The following is a 19,885-nucleotide window of genomic DNA, read 5'->3' as shown; positions in this document are numbered from 1 at the left end:
CGTTCGCTTCGTTGTAGTATCACGATATTTGCGTACTCTTTTATTACGCACTTTTCCGATAAGAAGAAACAGGATGGAGCGCTTATCGTTTTGATCGTTTGTCTGGCAGTAACATTTGAATGTTTGAAATGACAGTTGGAATTTGGTATGAGAATTTACATTACGTTGAAAATGGTCCAATTTTGCCGTTTTTTTTGTATTCCTCAGAAATTATGTCTGGGGAATGTACGAAGCTTGTTTCAAGCATGAAATATATGTTCACCAGAAGACCTGAAACAAAAGAATCAGCAGTCGTCATTAAGAGTTGAGAATCTCAATTGTCCGGAAGACATGCTAGAACAGGAGAGCAAAATCAAACCTGTATACGCGGTATAAATCAGTATGGAAGGAGGAAATGCCCACTAAGAATGATATTTTTAGTAGAGACCGCAGACCGTATTGCTTAATAAATAAGTTATGAAATATAAGTTTGCTTTTCTTTTTAAATAAAAATACGATTTTATAATTATTGGGATTCCATGCAGCTTTTAGAATAATTACTATATTTGTCTAAATAATATAAAAAAGTCAAATCAAAAATAATTATGATCACCGTAGCTCAAAAGATTTGCTGAACTTGTCAACGTTATCTTCCGTATAATTCTAAAACTTGATCAAAGATTCAATCATTTGTTCTAGTAAAATAACATCTCGGTGAAGATCTCAATTATACTCTTGAAAATTTTGTTATTAAAAACAGTTCTTCAGTATTATACTTGCAGCAGCATTTTTATATAATCATGATAAGAGTAAATCCAAATAATACATTTATACAATAATCTATTTGACAGCATAAATACTAGTCCTTGGTGAAGGACCTATACGGCACACATTATTTATAATTGTTTTATATTCATGCTAAAGTACAATACAAATATACCACTTTTTTTCATTGAACGCAAATCAATTATTTACAGTTCAATTCTACGTCCCATACATCCGAAAAATGCGCACCAGTGACCGCATCAGCTTAGCGGTAAGCTTAGTGACGATCGGTACGGTTCCGAAATCAATTAGCAACTAATCAAATAGTTGACACCTTTATCGAAACCGCAACAATTGCAACAAGCCGAAAGCTTGGAACGGCCATAAATATAATAAATTATCACTAGTTCAAATAGCACCACAGAACTAATCGATTTGGTCGAAGAAGGTTAAGATGCTAGCGGGATGCTTTTGGCATCGTCCCATTCAGCTATGGACGCTTGTGTTTTGCAGGCAGTGAGGACTCTTATTTGTTGCTTGACGAGGTTGTTTGTTTTGCAAAAATTGGTTTCTGACCAGTAAGGGGGAAAAAAAGGATCGCTTTTTTATGTTTGTGCGTGACGGTGTGTAGCGACATGGGAAAGCAAACGACACACTTTGGACAGCTACTAACTTCTGCTCTCTTACATGTCAATGCTGTTGATTGAGTTTCCTCACATATTTTTTCCTTCCTTCTGTATAAGACGGTTTCTTAGTCGAATGAGAGAAAGAAAGAGAGGGAGAGAGCAAGTAATAAAAAACCATCATTAAATCTATTTGTTTACGAATGTTTCGGCTGTGCGGGAATGGTTCTGTGTGTGTTCGGGACCTTCCTGTTTCATTCATTCAAACTGTTTTTGGAGTACAGCACAGCAAAAGGTTGTTCATTAATCATTTTCTTAAGTTGGCTCTGTAAATAATCGTCGTTCAAACAAGCTGCTCTTTCGATGGGTTTGTTGCAAAGCACGGAAGCACTCACACGGTTCTCGCTAGTGGTGCTATAATCTGAACCGGAAGTGTTGTCGATCTTTGGCAGGATTTTGACCGGCTAGAGTGATTTGTGAGCTAAAAGAACCAATTTATTTTCGCTGCTGATGGAACGTACGTTTGAATTATTTTTTTTTTAATTTTTGTACATTTTTTTATTTATATTAGTTTTCTTGGGGAGGGTTCTAGGGGGTCGAACTGCAAGTTTAGGTTTATTACATTAATAATCTTAGACATTAATAAAGTCGCACTGATGGAAGTTTGAGAAAAATACTCAGCCAGAGTGTTAACATCATTCTTTTTTTGTAAATGATATTGTGATGTCCTCCCAAGTAAATCTACTTTTAAATTTGAATGTTTTAATGTGATGTTTATTCTGGATACTATATTGAATAATGCTTTACAACAATCTGCTTAATAAAATTAATATTAACCGAATTCATGTCAAACACGACCCTCAAAGCAATTTTATTTAATTCGTTGCGAAAATTGGCTTCCATTTACAGGGTTTTCTAGTTACTGTGAAAAAGTTAAATTCTTTTATGGATTCTTCCCAGTTTCATGACGAGATAGAGGTGGAAATGTTTTCACTGTCTGGAGCTGTTAATAATATTAATTCTGTACAAAACATTCTCAAATTCTCCGATCGGTCTTGTCGGAACGCAATTTTCATAGTAAATAGAACACATTGTTCCTCGTGTTGCGCAATTACAGTAATCTCTCAACAGGTTAGCAAAAGTTTCAAACATGTGCCGAAAATCCCAAACGAGTACCGACGTAGCTGGGCGGAAAAAAAGTATGCAGAAGTATTTTAAGTATCATTTATGTCGCCATTTATTTTGCTGCAAATGTTGGTGATGTATGTGTGTTTTCACCCTTAGGAATGGGTACTGGTGCGTGAATTATATTTTCCAGATCTTCTTTTGCCTCTTCCCGCCTTGCAGATAATGAAAGTTAGCTTCGATAGCTACAAAAGCCCCTACTCTTATGACTTTCATGCTGGTGTCTTACACCGGTTTGCAATTAGGGAAAAGTTTAATCGTATTTTTTTTTCCACGAGACAACTTATCCGACAAACTTACACACACAGACACACACCGACCCGTTCTCACTCACAGACACATTTGCCGAGAGAAAATGGTTACAAGATAATCGTGGCTAAAAATATGATCAAGTACGAACGTCAGTAAGCGAAACAATTTACCAGACGCGCAAAACCGACCAAACAGAGACAATAAACATAAATTTTGCAAAACTTTTGCTCACACCAAACAAAGGCAAAGTTGTTACAATCGCATCACAAACAATGGAGTTTTCACTCCGTTCCAGCTCGTACAATAGCGATCAATACTGATAGCGAAAAGTGATGCCAGAATGATGTTTTTTTCTTCCTCCTCGCTGGCATAAAGATGTATAAAAATGTTTCCCCTTTTGTTTTTCTTTGCGCATCGTCACAACTCGGTCTAAGCCTTTGAAATGGCGATCATTATGAATTTTAACGATAGCCACCGTCCACGATCTTACCTCTCTCTCGCTACTTTCCATTACTTGCTACTCATTTGCAAAACAACAAGTGCATATACAGATGAGTGCCTACTCTACATTCACACCTTAAGAGCGCACCTAACGGAGGAAGGTGTAACAACATGCCCCGGTTCGGGCTATCCACTGTTGGCCTAATTAGAAAATCGTCATTAAAATGCAACCAGTAGCAAAACAGTGCTTGGGTGAGCAAATCCACCAACGGGGTGTACTTACTCGTCCAAAAAGGACGAGCAGGAAGCTGTAGCAATTGTTGCGTTACTCTCTTTTTTTGTTGCCCGTCGCAACAGCATCTTGATGAAAGAGTGGCGTACGAAATGGAGCGAGAAAACATTCCACCAAAGTGGTTCGTTTGGGAGAGGGACCCATCCGGATGGTGAAATGTTGACCTTCTTGAGTGGCTTTTTTTGTTGAAGAAAAAAAAAAAGGACTGAAATGGTAATGTTTCTTGGTTCTGACAGCTTTCGCTGTTGGCGCTATACGAGTATTACGGGTTGAGTCTATTGCGCATTGCTGAGGATATATACGAGGTGGAATTATGTGCGCACTGGTAACCTTGGAAAATAATGAATTCTAGTCCGCGTTTTTACAAGCTGTTGGAAAAGGATAAACTTTTGGGTACGATAGAAGGATAGCATGAAGTGTACAATGAGGGTCCTACCATTTTCCTGCTCATTAACCAATGAGTCAAGGCTATGTGTGAAGCAGAGAGTCAATCTTACCTTTCTGGTGTTATGTTATTTTTACAATGATAATCAAATATTAGTATTATGTATGACTATGTTAGTATGTCAAGGCTTTAGCTTTGAGGTAAAAAAAGTACATTGCTTCGTTTAATGGTAATAGAATTCCTCGGTTCTTTCGCTTTTTGCACCTTGAATATCTCTCTTTAAATTTTGAAGAAATAAAGTTTTAGGTAACGCAGACACTGCTTCTTCAAGAGCTCTCGGAAGGTCCTTAAAAGGCTCTGACTTAAGGTCCAAAAAAATTTCTGCGAGAATTATAAACAGTTGATGACTCATTTACATTAGGTCAGAATGGGTCAACAGTCTACATCAGCTTCTCTTTAATATAACCTTAGAACACTTAGACGAGTCGAGTTCCACAACATTTAGTCATCGATACTTTGAAAAATAACTTGTGGATAAGGATATGAGCTCCATCTACTGTATTATTCCGGACATAACCATGAAATTCCTTCTTCATATGACCAGAAGAGTTCGTCTTTTAAGCCTGATAGATAATCTGGAGTGCTGAGAAATGTCTAGAGCATTAGCGTCTTCCGTCATTTCTTATAACTCTTAAGCTGATAACTTCCTAGTATTAATTTTTCGAGGTGTTACCATCGCAGGAAAGATACAAAACAAAAGTTTTCCAATCTAATGAATCTCTCCGTAAACTAGAATTGATATTGTCAGCAAAAAATCTGTTAGTAACATGAATGCGCAAGCAGTGAACAGTAATAAGTATTTATAATAAGACTTTTTTCAAATTTATTTTAAATTTAAGACAATTCATTTATCATTTGTACTTCCACGTCTGATCCCGAAAGTTCCATTCTGGCCCATTTTCGCATTTTCCGACTACTCATTCCATTTTCCAATTTCCGGACGCTTTCGTACACGCTCACTGGTGGGTGACCCTAATCCGTTGAGTTATCGTTTCCGGCCATCGTTAGCGAAACGTCCGCCAGTTGTCGATTGCTAAACGGGGTCTCGGTTGAAACGGCACACCACCTTCAAACCGTTGGAAAACGGTCCAGTTGCATCCGGTAGAACGTGTAATTAATTGAAGATCGCAACAAATGATCCACCATTACCATTTGCGTAGCGTGAGCGCGCGCGAAGCGATGTGATAAAATCGAACAGCATACGCTATAAATGGAATTATCGTTGCGGTGTTGGCAGATGGTCGTTCCGGGATTGAGCAGTTGAAACATCATTCGGGTTTAATTGATTTATATTGCGACGGGGTTTTCGGGGAGGGGGGACAAATATCGATGTTTCAGGGAATTAAACCGGGAAATGGGATGTTTTAAGGATTTAATTTTTAAACATTTTTACAACCAGACAGTAACAAATCAATCCACAAGAGTTGGAGGGCGATATAAAAAGTAATGTTTTTATACAACTTTAAGATTCGTACCTCTTTTCAGCTTATTGAAGAGCAGCACAAATATGATGAAACATACGCCTTCTTCATAGAAATTGCATCTCCTATCGCAAAGTCGAACATAATATCTACCGTCTGGTTCGAGTGTGATCGAGCTTTCCGGGGGTTTTTCTCCCATGTTTTCCCCATTCTATCTTCGTTGGTTCTATTATTGAAAAGCATGAGCAGCTCAAACATCATCAATCATACACCCGGCATCCGGGTAAGAAAGCGAACCGTAGTAGCTGTTAGTAGCAAAAAAAGTAAAATACATACAGCTTCTCAAACTGTACACCACCGTCACCAGATGACACATGTTTGATGCAGCCGTAGCTGGATGAAGGATGGAACGAGAAAAGAAATGCTTTAATGCAGTGAAACGAAAAGTATCTTCTGCGAGTGAGTGTCTACACGCGGAACATACACATTTCGTCCGGAAAATATTCCGGCCCCCCGGAATTGGTTCGAGTGGGTTCGAGATTTCGTTGTTGTGATTGAGCTTGAGCGAACGACTTCAGAACAGAATTCCGCACACAATGGTACGCTCATGTGTGAGGCGTGCCCGATTTGATTATGTAAGATTTGTTGTACTCTCTATCTCATCTCTGGTTTTTGTTGACGTTGTTGGTTGAATTGTTATAAAAACATCCCAATATTTCATCATCGTTTATAGCTGCATAGAAAGTGAGAAAGCTAAGCTTCCGTGCGTTACATTATCAATCCCGTCTGCATTTTTTTTTCTCCCGGCGTAAGCATAATATTTCTTTTTATGCTTCTCACTTTGTGACACACTCACACAAACCAACCCGATCTCTTCGTCCTTCCCCATATCCCCTTCGCTCATCACTCTACTCTCCACCACACTCAATCAACCACAAACGGATGGTTTTGCCATAGTTCCATCCACTGTACCCAACCCATGCGAATGGCAAAACTTTATCTCGCAATATATATCGACTTTTCCCTGCCGACTCACCGTGTCTGTCGGGAAGCAAGTTTCAATTTCATCCATTCCACCAGGGTGAAGTGTGTAATTGCAGGTAAGGGAAGGTAGAGAGACCGGGCTGGAGGGGAAAGATGAATAGATCATATGTGCGCGGTGGTAAAGGCAAATCGGGCCAGAAACTTGATATACACAACGGCGTACACTGCTGGCTGGAGCGCATTATTATTTGCCAATTCTTCGACATTGACGATCGGTGGCAAACGGATGAAAAATGATAACGATTATGCTTATTGTTTGCGTTGGGACGGTTGGGACGGTTGGGACAGAGCGTGCATTGTCTGCGTGGTGGTTTACGCAATGATAATCATATATTCTATCAATTTTCCATTTGCGGATGAAATTATTGGGTATTCGCAGAATGGTGCTTCGAAAAATATTGGCAATTAAATGAGTAAAGTTGAGTTGGATTTTATTTTGTGGTATTTGTTTTGCGTATTTTGGTTAATGTTTTTTGGAAATAGAGAGAAGAGAGTTTGAAGAATCCAAGATGCTTTGAAGTTTTAACATGGATTGTGACGCCAGAAAGTATGCAAATTTTTACGTGGGCTTCTTTAGTACTAGAACCACCTAGCATTTTAAGCGTTTTTTAATTGATGGGTTCTTATTAAGCATTTTCGGACAGTTGCATAACGTTTTTATGCGTTCTCTCTCTCTCTCTCTCTCTCTCTCTGTCACTTACCTTTAAAGATAAAACTCAGTTTGGATTTCACATAAATGTAAGAAGAATAAAGGTTGTCCTAGTTAATCAGTATTGAGTGCAGCTTTATTGAAAGTTCGTCTAATAAAAAAAACTTCTCTTCATCGTGTTACATTGCAGTTATGGAACAGCAAATTGACTTTCCCATCGATTTGACTACTTATGATGGTTACTTTTTTCCAACATAACTTTGTAATTCGCTTAGAACGGAACATCATTTCTGCGCAACCATGGACTACACGGCAGCTACAGATTTATACCAATAAACTGATCGTACATCAAAGCAATCCGTTCCGGTTGGACGATATATACTTCCACGAATTCAAAGCGTTATGCATCGCGCACTGGGTGGAATTTTCATTATTAATGTTCACATTTCGCTTGAATGCAGAATGCACGCAACATGAGATCCGGATACAGCCAAGGGCTGTACGCCCTGCCGTGATCCGACCAAGGTTTCGCAGCATGTGGTATCGAGTTTTATGACGCTTTCCGGAGGAAAAAAAAACAACGAATTGTGTGTCGAACATTTAGCCTATCCACCCATCGAACAAGGACAAAAGTGGATGTACGGAGAAATCTCACTGGAATGCGAATATGCGGTAAGGGTAAAGGCAATGTGAACGTATAACCTTTCTTTTTTTACGACGCTTTATCATTAAATTCGAAGAAGAAATGTACCCCTTATGGATGCCAAGTGCCCGCACACACACACACAGGGTTAGTAGTAAGATACAAGTTTATACCTTTCATTTCATGCTGCATTAACGAACGCTCGATCTTCTGAACGAACACCGGTGAAAGTGTGTGCCTTTTTTGTGCGTGTTGCTGCTCAAGTGTGACCTTCATTAGAATCACTTTCCCGACAAGACAACTTTCTTGTGCTGGCGGAATTTCAATCACTTCAGTACCGAGTCGTGGTAAATTTAAATTCCGCTCATTTCCAGTATGGCGACGGTACACTTCAAGCCGGCTTCAAGTATATGTGTGTTTGATGTTTAGCGATTCAGACGCCCCAAGGCTTCTTTTATTTCCAAGAATCGGTTATCTATTTCAATTCGCATGCTACACTTTTCGCTCGATTCTATCGCTGGCATAAGTACTTATGTCAAGAAGTTATGCTTTAGAGCGTGATTTTGCTGTTGCTTCTTACCATCTGACTTCTACCCTGCGGTTCCACGGTACAAATTCGTGCGAGCAACAATTTACGTACCGGACCGGAGGAAATATATCAATTCTCCAACATTGGGCATAATAAAAAAAACCCCGAAATTATTGATTTGAAGCCGCCAAAAACGATACTGTTCCGGCACTTGGGTGGGTGCTTCATTCGATGTGTCTTTTCCCATGAGGGTGCGTAAATTTTGGCTTACCCCGAAAACGTTATCTACCCACTTGACGCCTTAGAAGGTGGGCGGAGGGCCAGAATGAAACGTTGCTCCATCGTGCAGCATCTGGTAGTCATCTTTCGATTTATTGCTAAAGACGGAACCGAAACTGTATGGTGCAGGGTCGGGAAAAAGATGGTGGCAATCCGGTGCGTCCGAAAAACCTGAAGGTGAACAGGACCGTATGGACCATAAATTTTCCCTATTAACTTCATTACGCATTATGGTTGACCGAATGTGCGTCGGAGTGGAAATAAAGCACATTCCTTGTGCATTCTGCCGCAGTATGAGAGCATTCGTTCCGTTGTTTTTTTCATCTTCTTTTCTCACTTGGTAAAGCGGTAGGGCTCTTGTAATGACGACCGGGTTTTCGTTTGGTTGCCATGGTTGAATTTTGTGTTGAAATGTTTCCTTTGTGGTGGTGAAATTGTTCGATTTCAAGTGTACAATCATAAAGAACCTTTTTTAAACCCGTAACAGTAATAACTTTTGATTGAATTAACAGTATGAATTAAAGGGGCCGTTGGATGGAGTGAACTGTTTGAAGGGTTGTGTGACTAATAAAGCAGGATTTAAATCATGTACCGCAAAATAATGAGGTTCATTTGACCGGATTTTGTTCATCAACAAAGTTGATGCAGTTTATGTCTTGATTTGAACACATCGGAAAGATGATTTTCTCTGTAGAAGGTTGGATAAGTGGTGGTGATTTGGAAATTTCGTTTGACTGTAGATCTAGAAAGATTTTTTTTTTAATTTTCACAATAATTTCCATAAGGAAAACACATTTCATACAATTAGTGTTGGGTCAAGTAGCTCTTTTGCAAGAACGGAGCGCACCGCTCTCGCTCTCTAAAGTGTGCGGTGCGCTTGAGGTAGCTCCACACGGGTGCGCTGCACACTGGAGCGATTGTGCGATGCGCTCCCAGGAGCGAAGTTTCGCACCACAAGGAACGCTTCACGCAGGAGCGATTCCTGCGATACAGCTACCTCTTTTTCCCGTGAGCTGTGTGGGATCGCGCACAATAAGATGAACGGAGCGATTAAAATACCTCTTTCGCTCTTGACCGACTAGCTATAGCCTTAGGAAATTTTCAAAATTTGAGATATTTTTTAAATTTTTTCGTTTTTTTTATAATATTTTTTTTTATTTCAGGCATTATTTGAGTGAAAAGCAACTTTTTCAACCGATTGGCATTAAAATAAATCAATTTAATTTTTTTTGCAAAATTTCCCAAAAAATGACAAGGGGTACCCCTTATGAAATTTTCGAGTTAAAATTTTTTTTAAAATTTTTTTTTGATTTTTTATTCTTCTTTGTGTTTAGAGCATTATTTGAGTGAAAAGAAACTTATTGCAACAAATTCGTATTAAAATATATTATGTTTATAAATTTTGCTAAATTGCTGAAAAATGAGGAAAATTTTACATTTTCTCAAACAGGGTATGGAACTTGGTTCCTCGAATAACTTCTGGCACAGACATCTGAGGGCATGGCCGTCTGAGAAGAAAATGTAGCCATTGATGCCATCTATCGACCACAGGTTAAACATTGGCGATCCGTTGGATACCGACCGAGTTATAGGCAAAACTTGGTGCAAAAATGAGGAAAATTTTACATTTTCTCAAACAGGGTATGGAACTTGGTTCCTCAAATAACTTCTGGCACAGACATCTGCGGACATGTCCGTCCAAGAAGAAAATGTAGCCATTGGTGCCATCTATCGACCACAGGTTAAAAATTGGCGATCCGTTGGATACCGACCGAGTTATAGGCAAAACTTGGTGCAAAAATGAGGAAAATTTGACATTTTCTCAAAAGGGTAAGGAACTTGGTTCCTCGAATAACTTCTGGCACAGACATCTGAGGACATGGCCGTCCAAGAAAAAAATGTAGCCATTGGTGCCATCTATCGACCACAGGTTAAAGATTGGCGATCCGTTGGATACCGACCGAGTTATAGGCAAAACTTGGTGCAAAAATGAGGAAAATTTTACATTTTCTCAAACAGGGTATGGAACTTGGTTCCTCGAATAACTTCTGGCACAGACATCTGAGGGCATGGCCGTCTGAGAAGAAAATGTAGCCATTGATGCCATCTATCAACCACAGGTTAAAGATTGGCGATCCGTTGGATACCGACCGAGTTATAGGCAAAACTTGGTGCAAAAATGAGCCTTATGAAATTTTCAAATTATTAGAAGTTTTTCAATTTTCGTGATTTTTTTATTCTTTTTTTTATTTTATACATTATTTGAGTGAAAAGAAAGTTATTTCAACCGATTGGAATTAAAAGAAATCAATTTAATTTTTTTGCAAAATTTCCCAAAAAAATGGCAAGGGGTACCCCTTATGAAATTTTCGAGATGAAATTTTTTTAAAAAAATTTTTCTGATTTTTTATTCTTCTTTGTGTTTAGAGCATTATTTGAGTGAAAAGAAACTTATTGCAACAAATTCGTATTAAAATATATTATGTTTATAAATTTTGCTAAATTGCTGAAAAATGAGGAAAATTTTACATTTTCTCAAACAGGGTATGGAACTTGGTTCCTCGAATAACTTCTGGCACAGACATCTGAGGGCATGGCCGTCTGAGAAGAAAATGTAGCCATTGATGCCATCTATCGACCACAGGTTAAACATTGGCGATCCGTTGGATACCGACCGAGTTATAGGCAAAACTTGGTGCAAAAATGAGCCTTATGAAATTTTCAAATTATTAGAAATTTTTCAATTTTCGTGATTTTTTTATTTTTTTTTTATTTAAAACATTATTTGAGTGAAAAGAAACTTATTTCAACCGATTGGCATTAAAAGAAATCAATTTATTTTTTTTGCAAAATTTCCCAAAAAAATGGCAAGGGGTACCCCTTATGAAATTTTCGAGTTGAAAATTTTTTTAAAAATTTTTTCTGATTTTTTATTCTTCTTTGTGTTTAGAGCATTATTTGAGTGAAAAGAAACTTATTGCAACAAATTCTTATTAAAATATATTATGTTTATAAATTTTGCTAAATTGCTGAAAAATGAGGAAAATTTTACATTTTCTCAAACAGGGTATGGAACTTGGTTCCTCGAATAACTTCTGGCACAGACATCTGCGGACATGGCCGTCCAAGAAGAAAATGTAGCCATTGGTGCCATCTATCGACCACAGGTTAAAGATTGGCGATCCGTTGGATACCGACCGAGTTATAGGCAAAACTTGGTGCAAAAATGAGGAAAATTTGACATTTTCTCAACAGGGTAAGGAACTTGGTTCCTCGAATAACTTCTGGCACAGACATCTGCGAACATGGCTGTCCAAGAAGAAAATGTAGCCATTGGTGCCATCTATCGACCACAGGTTAAAGATTGGCGATCCGTTGGATACCGACCGAGTTATAGGCAAAACTTGGTGCAAAATGAGGAAAATTTTACATTTTCTCAAACAGGGTATGGAACATGGTTCCTCGAATAACTTCTGGCACAGACATCTGAGGGCATGGCCGTCTGAGAAGAAAATGTAGCCATTGATGCCATCTATCGACCACAGGTTAAAGATTGGCGATCCGTTGGATACCGACCGAGTTATAGGCAAAACTTGGTGCAAAAATGAGCCTTATGAAATTTTCAAATTATTAGAAGTTTTTCAATTTTCGTGATTTTTTTATTCTTTTTTTTATTTAATACATTATTTGAAAGAAAAGAAACTTATTTCAACCGATTGGCATTAAAAGAAATCAATTTAATTTTTTTTGCAAAATTTCTCAAAAAATGGCAAGGGGTACCCCTTATGAAATTTTCGAGTTAAAAATTTTTTTAAAATTTTTTTCTGATTTTTTGTTCTTCTTTGTGTTTAATTGCAACAAATTCGTATTAAAATATATTATGTTTATAAATTTTGCTAAATTGCTGAAAAATGAGGAAAATTTTACATTTTCTCAAACAGGGTATGGAACTTGGTTCCTCGAATAACTTCTGGCACAGACATCTGAGGGCATGGCCGTCTGAAAAGAAAATGTAGCCATTGATGCCATCTATCGACCACAGGTTAAAGATTGGCGATTCGTTGGATACCGACCGAGTTATAGGCAAAACTTGGTGCAAAAATGAGGAAAATTTTACATTTTCTCAAACAGGGTATGGAACTTGGTTCCTCGAATAACTTCTGGCACAGACGTCTGAGGGCATGGCCGTCCAAGAAGAAAATGTAGCCATTGGTGCCATCTATCGACCACAGGTTAAAAATTGGCGATCCGTTGGATACCGACCGAGTTATAGGCAAAACTTGGTGCAAAATGAGGAAAATTTTACATTTTCTCAAACAGAGTATGGAACTTGGTTCCTCGAATAACTTCTGGCACAGACATCTGAGGGCATGGCCGTCTGAGAAGAAAATGTAGCCATTGATGCCATCTATCGACCACAGGTTAAAGATTGGCGATCCGTTGGATACCGACCGAGTTATAGGCAAAAATTGGTGCAAAATGAGGAAAATTTTACATTTTCTCAAACAGGGTATGGAACTTGGTTCCTCGAATAACTTCTGGCACAGACAACTGAGGGCATGGCCGTCTGAAAAGAAAATGTAGCCATTGATGCCATCTATCGACCACAGGTTAAAGATTGGCGATCCGTTGGATACCGACCGAGTTATAGGCAAAACTTGGTGCAAAAATGAGCCTTATGAAATTTTCAAATTATTAGAATTTTTTCAATTTTCGTGATTTTTTTATTTTTTTTTTTATTTAAAACATTATTTGAGTGAAAAGAAACTTATTTCAACCGATTGGCATTAAAAGAAATCAATTTAATTTTTTTGCAAAATTTCCCAAAAAAATGGCAAGGGGTACCCCTTATGAAATTTTCGAGTTAAAAATTTTTTTAAAATTTTTTTCTGATTTTTTATTCTTCTTTGTGTTTAGAGCATTATTTGAGTGAAAAGAAACTTATTGCAACAAATTCGTATTAAAATATATTATGTTTATAAATTTTGCTAAATTGCTGAAAAATGAGGAAAATTTTACATTTTCTCAAACAGGGTATGGAACTTGGTTCCTCGAATAACTTCTGGCACAGACATCTGAGGGCATGGCCGTCTGAGAAGAAAATGTAGCCATTGATGCCATCTATCGACCACAGGTTAAAGATTGGCGATCCGTTGGATACCGACCGAGTTATAGGCAAAACTTGGTGCAAAAATGAGGAAAATTTTACATTTTCTCAAACAGGGTATGGAACTTGGTTCCTCGAATAACTTCTGGCACAGACATCTGAGGGCATGGCCGTCTGAGAAGAAAATGTAGCCATTGATGCCATCTATCGACCACAGGTTAAAGATTGGCGATACCGACCGAGTTATAGGCAAAACTTGGTGCAAAAATGAGCCTTATGAAATTTTCAAATTATTAGAATTTTTTAAATTTTCGTAATTTTTTTATTTTTTTTTATTTAAAACATTATTTGAGTGAAAAGAAAGTTATTTCAACCGATTGGTATTAAAAGAAATCAATTTAATTTTTTTGCAAAATTTCCCAAAAAAATGGCAAGGGGTACCCCTTATGAAATTTTCGAGTTAAAAATTTTTTTAAAATTTTTTTCTGAATTTTTATTCTTCTTTGTGTTTAGAGCATTATTTGAGTGAAAAGAAACTTATTGCAACAAATTCGTATTAAAATATATTATGTTTATAAATTTTGCTAAATTGCTGAAAAATGAGGAAAATTTTACATTTTCTCAAACAGGGTATGGATCTTGGTTCCTCGAATAACTTCTGGCACAGACATCTGAGGGCATGGCCGTCTGAAAAGAAAATGTAGCCATTGATGCCATCTATCGACCACAGGTTAAAGATTGGCGATCCGTTGGATACCGACCGAGTTATAGGCAAAACTTGGTGCAAAAATGAGGAAAATTTTACATTTTCTCAAACAGGGTATGGAACTTGGTTCCTCGAATAACTTCTGGCACAGACATCTGAGGGCATGGCCGTCTGAGAAGAAAATGTAGCCATTGATGCCATCTATCGACCACAGGTTAAAGATTGGCGATCCGTTGGATACCGACCAAGTTATAGGCAAAACTTGGTGCAAAAATGAGCCTTATGAAATTTTTTTTTTTTATTTTTTTTTTATTTAAAACATTATTTGAGTGAAAAGAAACTTATTTCAACCGATTGGCATTAAAAGAAATCAATTTAATTTTTTTGCAAAATTTCCCAAAAAAATGGCAAGGGGTACCCCTTATGAAATTTTCGAGTTAAAATTTTTTTTAAAAATTTTTTCTGATTTTTTGTTCTTCTTTGTGTTTAGAGCATTATTTGAGTGAAAAGAAACTTATTGCAACAAATTCGTATTAAAATATATTATGTTTATAAATTTTGCTAAATTGCTGAAAAATGAGGAAAATTTTACATGTTCTCAAACAGGGTATGGAACTTGGTTTATCGAATAACTACTGGCACAGACATCTGCGGACATGGCCGTCCAAGAAGAAAATGTAGCCATTGGTGCCATCTATCGACCACAGGTTAAAGATTGGCGATCCGTTGGATACCGACCGAGTTATAGGCAAAACTTGGTGCAAAATGAGGAAAATTTTACATTTTCTCAAACAGGGTATGGAACTTGGTTCCTCGAATAACTTCTGGCACAGACATCTGAGGGCATGGCCGTCTGAGAAGAAAATGTAGCCATTGATGCCATCTATCGACCACAGGTTAAAAATCGGCGATCCGTTGGATACCGACCGAGTTATAGACAAAACTTGGTGCAAAAATGAGCCTCATGAAATTTTCAAATTATTAGATTTTTTTTAATTTTCGTGATTTTTTTATTTTTTTTTTTATTTAAAACATTATTTGAGTGAAAAGAAAGTTATTTCAACCGATTGGCATTAAAAGAAATCAATTTAATTTTTTTGCAAAATTTCCCAAAAAAATGGCAAGGGGTACCCCTTATGAAATTTTCGAGTAAAAAATTTTTTTTAAAATTTTTTCTGATTTTTTATTCTTCTTTGTGTTTAGAGCATTATTTGAGTGAAAAGAAACTTATTGCAACAAATTCGTATTAGAATATATTATGTTTATAAATTTAGCTAAATTGCTGAAAAATGAGGAAAATTTTACATTTTCTCAAACAGGGTATGGAACTTGGTTCCTCGAATAACTTCTGGCACAGACATCTGCGGACATGGCCGTCCAAGAAGAAAATGTAGCCATTGGTGCCATCTATCGACCACAGGTTAAAGATTGGCGATCCGTTGGATACCGACCGAGTTATAGGCAAAACTTGGTACAAAAATGAGGAAAATTTTACATTTTCTCAAACAGGGTATGGAACTTGGTTCCTCGAATAACTTCTGGCACAGACATCTGCGGACATGGCCGTCCAAGAAGAAAATGTAGCCATTGGTGCCATCTATCGACCACAGGTTAAAAATCGGCGATCCGTTGGATACCGACCGAGTTATAGGCAAAACTTGGTGCAAAATGAGGAAAATTTTACATTTTCTCAAACAGGGTATGGAACTTGGTTCCTCAAATAACTTCTGGCACAGACATCTGAGGGCATAACCGTCTGAGAAGAAAATGTAGCCATTGATGCCATCTATTGAGTACAGGTTAAAGATTGGCGATCCGTTGGATACCGACCGAGTTATAGGCAAAACTTGGTGCAAAAATGAGGAAAATTTTACATTTTCTCAAACAGGGTATGGAACTTGTTTCCTCGAATAACTTCTGGCACAGACATCTGCGGACATGGCCGTCTGAGAAGAAAATGTAGCCATTGGTGCCATCTATCGACCACAGGTTAAAGATTGGCGATCCGTTGGATACCGACCGAGTTATAGGCAAAACTTGGTGCAAAAATGAGCCTTATGAAATTTTCAAATTTTTAGAATTTTTTTAATTTTCGTGATTTTTTTATTTTTTTTTTATTTAAAACATTATTTGAGTGAAAAGAAACTTATTTCAACCGATTGGCATTAAAAGAAATCAATTTAATTTTTTTGCAAAATTTCCCAAAAAAATGGCAAGGGGTACCCCTTATGAAATTTTCGAGTTGAAAATTTTTTAAAAAATTTTTTCTGATTTTTTATTCTTCTTTGTGTTTAGAGCATTATTTGAGTGAAAAGAAACTTATTGCAACAAATTCGTATTAAAATATATTATGTTTATAAATTTTGCTATATTGCTGAAAAATGAGGAAAATTTTACATTTTCTCAAACAGGGTATGGAACTTGGTTCCTCGAATAACTTCTGGCACAGACATCTGCGGACATGGCCGTCCAAGAAGAAAATGTAGCCATTGGTGCCATCTATCGACCACAGGTTAAAAATCGGCGATCCGTTGGATACCGACCGAGTTATAGGCAAAACTTGGTGCAAAATGAGGAAAATTTTACATTTTCTCAAACAGGGTATGGAACTTGGTTCCTCGAATAACTTCTGGCACAGACATCTGAGGGCATAACCGTCTGAGAAGAAAATGTAGCCATTGGTGCCATCTATCGACCACAGGTTAAAAATCGGCGATCCGTTGGATACCTACCGAGTTATAGACAAAACTTGGTGCAAAAATGAGCCTCATGAAATTTTCAAATTATTAGATTTTTTTTAATTTTCGTGATTTTTTTATTTTTTTTTTTATTTAAAACATTATTTGAGTGAAAAGAAAGTTATTTCAACCGATTGGCATTAAAAGAAATCAATTTAATTTTTTTGCAAAATTTCCCAAAAAAATGGCAAGGGGTACCCCTTATGAAATTTTCGAGTAAAAAATTTTTTTTAAAATTTTTTCTGATTTTTTATTCTTCTTTGTGTTTAGAGCATTATTTGAGTGAAAAGAAACTTATTGCAACAAATTCGTATTAGAATATATTATGTTTATAAATTTAGCTAAATTGCTGAAAAATGAGGAAAATTTTACATTTTCTCAAACAGGGTATGGAACTTGGTTCCTCGAATAACTTCTGGCACAGACATCTGCGGACATGGCCGTCCAAGAAGAAAATGTAGCCATTGGTGCCATCTATCGACCACAGGTTAAAGATTGGCGATCCGTTGGATACCGACCGAGTTATAGGCAAAACTTGGTACAAAAATGAGGAAAATTTTACATTTTCTCAAACAGGGTATGGAACTTGGTTCCTCGAATAACTTCTGGCACAGACATCTGCGGACATGGCCGTCCAAGAAGAAAATGTAGCCATTGGTGCCATCTATCGACCACAGGTTAAAAATCGGCGATCCGTTGGATACCGACCGAGTTATAGGCAAAACTTGGTGCAAAATGAGGAAAATTTTACATTTTCTCAAACAGGGTATGGAACTTGGTTCCTCAAATAACTTCTGGCACAGACATCTGAGGGCATAACCGTCTGAGAAGAAAATGTAGCCATTGATGCCATCTATTGAGTACAGGTTAAAGATTGGCGATCCGTTGGATACCGACCGAGTTATAGGCAAAACTTGGTGCAAAAATGAGGAAAATTTTACATTTTCTCAAACAGGGTATGGAACTTGTTTCCTCGAATAACTTCTGGCACAGACATCTGCGGACATGGCCGTCTGAGAAGAAAATGTAGCCATTGGTGCCATCTATCGACCACAGGTTAAAGATTGGCGATCCGTTGGATACCGACCGAGTTATAGGCAAAACTTGGTGCAAAAATGAGCCTTATGAAATTTTCAAATTTTTAGAATTTTTTTAATTTTCGTGATTTTTTTATTTTTTTTTTATTTAAAACATTATTTGAGTGAAAAGAAACTTATTTCAACCGATTGGCATTAAAAGAAATCAATTTAATTTTTTTGCAAAATTTCCCAAAAAAATGGCAAGGGGTACCCCTTATGAAATTTTCGAGTTGAAAATTTTTTAAAAAATTTTTTCTGATTTTTTATTCTTCTTTGTGTTTAGAGCATTATTTGAGTGAAAAGAAACTTATTGCAACAAATTCGTATTAAAATATATTATGTTTATAAATTTTGCTATATTGCTGAAAAATGAGGAAAATTTTACATTTTCTCAAACAGGGTATGGAACTTGGTTCCTCGAATAACTTCTGGCACAGACATCTGCGGACATGGCCGTCCAAGAAGAAAATGTAGCCATTGGTGCCATCTATCGACCACAGGTTAAAAATCGGCGATCCGTTGGATACCGACCGAGTTATAGGCAAAACTTGGTGCAAAATGAGGAAAATTTTACATTTTCTCAAACAGGGTATGGAACTTGGTTCCTCGAATAACTTCTGGCACAGACATCTGAGGGCATAACCGTCTGAGAAGAAAATGTAGCCATTGGTGCCATCTATCGACCACAGGTTAAAGATTGGCGATCCGTTGGATACCGACCGAGTTATAGGCAAAACTTGGTGCAAAAATGAGCCTTATGAAATTTTCAAATTATTAGAATTTTTTTAATTTTCGTGATTTTTTTATTTTTTTTTATTTAAAACATTATTTGAGTGAAAAGAAACTTATTTCAACCGATTGGCATTAAAAGAAATCAATTTAATTTTTTTTGCAAAATTTCTCAAAAAAATGGCAAGGGGTATCCCTTATGAAATTTTCGAGTTGAAATTTTTTTTTAAATTTTTTTTCTTATTTTGTATCCGTTTTTTCATTTCAAGCATATATTGAGCGAAAAGAAACTTATTGCAACAAATTCGTATTAAAATACATCAATTTTTAAAATTTTGCTAAATTACTCAAAGAAAGGTAAGACTATAGCCTTAGGAAATTTTTAAATGGGAGCGCATCGCACAATCGCTCCTGTGTGTGACAATAATTATAAATTGCCTTAAGTTATTCAATTTACTGCGAAGAATATTTTTTGAAAAGGTAAGTTTTATTACCATTTCGCTAACAATTTTGAAATTGTTATGATAATTACGATAAAAAAAATAACAAAAAGTAAACATATCCTATGAAAAACACTTCGGAATTTTTTTTTATCAAGCCAATTATGAATTTATTCACTTGCATAATTTCATTTCATTGTTCATAGATTAATTTGTGAACCATGTTGAAAAATGTGTTCACACTGCATGGTTTAGTGGTATAATTTAATTTCCACATCCTAAAAACTTGTTAAATGATTCAAAAAGATGTGGTTTACTTCAATCCCCTTGTAGGGTTCCAATCACCGCTTCGGCAATGAAGAGTGTTCCCACAAGAATTGGTAGACCGTCCCAGCACATATCGTTCCGATCCCGCTGAACCACCACGGACACAGCCACCCGATCGGACTTTGGTAATGATAATAATCGCGAATGGAAATTAGCGTTAATGAGAGTTGATGCGAAGAGTTCAGCATGGGGTAGTGGAATAACCATGAGTG

The 19,885-nt window shown here is 36.9% G+C and overlaps 3 long non-coding RNA genes across 5 annotated transcripts in view; 2 read left to right on the top strand and 1 right to left on the bottom strand.

Annotated features, from left to right (window-relative positions):
- Window positions 1–19,885, bottom strand: part of LOC125762213 (uncharacterized) — a 226,263-nt gene that overhangs the window by 142,591 nt on the left and 63,787 nt on the right. The gene's annotated exons all lie outside the window — the stretch shown is intronic.
- Window positions 9,866–14,646, top strand: LOC125762209 (uncharacterized). Of its 2 annotated transcripts, none has more exons than XR_007418178.1 (3): window positions 9,866–10,477; window positions 12,590–13,871; window positions 14,385–14,646. It is a non-coding gene; the product is annotated as an uncharacterized LOC125762209 (long non-coding RNA). The 2 variants fall into 2 exon arrangements; XR_007418177.1 differs by having other exon boundaries at window positions 9,866–10,667; window positions 13,682–13,871.
- Window positions 15,013–18,148, top strand: LOC125762210 (uncharacterized). 2 transcript variants are annotated; one of them, XR_007418180.1, is made up of 3 exons: window positions 15,013–15,067; window positions 16,160–16,349; window positions 17,965–18,148. It is a non-coding gene; the product is annotated as an uncharacterized LOC125762210 (long non-coding RNA). The 2 variants fall into 2 exon arrangements; XR_007418179.1 differs by lacking the exon at window positions 15,013–15,067 and adding an exon at window positions 15,641–15,780.

The sequence above is a fragment of the Anopheles funestus genome, chromosome 2RL, assembly GCF_943734845.2.
Source record: "Anopheles funestus chromosome 2RL, idAnoFuneDA-416_04, whole genome shotgun sequence".
NCBI lineage: Eukaryota > Metazoa > Arthropoda > Insecta > Diptera > Culicidae > Anopheles > Anopheles funestus.
This window is presented reverse-complemented; position numbering and strand designations above follow the sequence as displayed.